A 1,663-nucleotide genomic window follows, 5' to 3' on the forward strand; every position below is an offset into this window, starting at 1 on the left:
ATTCAGGTAACTGAAGCATACAGAACGCCAAAGAACCTCAACCCAAAGAGAAACACACCGAGACATATAATAGTCAAGATCCCAGAAATTCAGCACAAGAATAATCTACTGAAAACCGCTAGAGAAAAGAAGCAGATCACATTCAAAGGAAAACACCTCAGAATTACGGCCAACGTCTCTTCACAAAGCATGCAGGCAAGAAGAGCATGGAGCAGAGTACTTCAGGTCCTCTATGAAAACAAATTCCAGCCTAGACCACTATACCCTACAAAACACTTTTCCAGTATTGATGGAGAAGTGAAATACTTCCATGACAAAGAACAGCTAAAGAATTTCTGGATGAAAAAGCCAACCTTACACAGGCTACTGAAAGATGATCTAGAGAGGGACCAAAATGATCTGAACTGCACGAATGAGATTGGAAGCAACCAACTAAATAGGGTAAGCAATTAAGCACCGGAGAAAAAGGAGTAAACAATAACATGTAAATAACATGGCAACTGTAAGTCAATACATCTCAATTCTAACCATCAACGTAAATGGACTCAATTCACCAATTAAGAGAAATAGACTGGCACAGTGGATTAGGAAACAAAATCCAACAATATGCTGTATATCAGAAACACATTTAACTTATAAAGACATTCATAGGCTGAAAGTCAAAGGATAGAGCACAATACTACATGCCGCAGCACCTCAGAAAAAAGCAGGGGTAGCAATTCTATTCTCAGACAGTCTCAACTTCAAACCAACAATGATCAAGCGAAATAAAGAAGGCCACTATATACTGGTTAGGGGAAAAATTCAAGAGGAAGAGGTAACACTCATAAATATGTATGCACCAAACACGGGAGCACCCAATTATATAAAGCAAATCTTAATGGACACTTAAAATCTAATACCCAATACCTCAATTTTAAAAGGAGACCTTAACACACACTTATCTAGAAAAGATAGGTCAGCAAGACAAAATCTTAGCAAGGAAATAACAAAACTGAACCAGAGTTTAAAACAAATGAACTTGGTGCACATATTCACAGTCTTCCACCCAAACACAGGTGAATACCCATTTTTCCCTGCTGCACAAGGTTCCTTTTATACAATAGACCACATACTGGTCCATAGGTCATGATTAAGTACATGCAAGAAAACAGAAATTATCCCATACACATTATCTGGCCACAGTGCAAAGAAACTGGAAATAAATGAGAAAAGATATTAGAAAAAACTTTAAATACATGGAAATTAAATGACACCCTACTCAGCAACCAATGGGTCACCAATGGATGAAATTAAACAGCAACCAGTGGATGAAATTAAATAAGAAATTCAAAAATATCTACAATTCAATGAAAATTCAAGCAAAACTTATCGTAATTTATGGGATATGATGAAAGCAGTTCTCAGAGGGAAATTCATAGCTGTGAACACACATATTAGGAAAACAGAATGAGAACAAAGAACTACATAATGCTGCACCTTCAACAAATAGAAAAGGAAGAGCAAGCCAACCCCAGAGCCCAAAGACAGGGGGAAATCATAAAGATTAGAGGAGAAATTAATTCAATTGAGGCTAAGAAAACAATTCAAAGTATTAAAAAAACAAAAAGCTGGCTTTGAAAGATTAAATAAAATTGATAAGCCCCTAGCTAACCTCATCAAA

Source organism: Octodon degus, unplaced genomic scaffold, assembly GCF_000260255.1.
Source record: "Octodon degus isolate 3935 unplaced genomic scaffold, OctDeg1.0 scaffold00290, whole genome shotgun sequence".
Taxonomy (NCBI): domain Eukaryota; kingdom Metazoa; phylum Chordata; class Mammalia; order Rodentia; family Octodontidae; genus Octodon; species Octodon degus.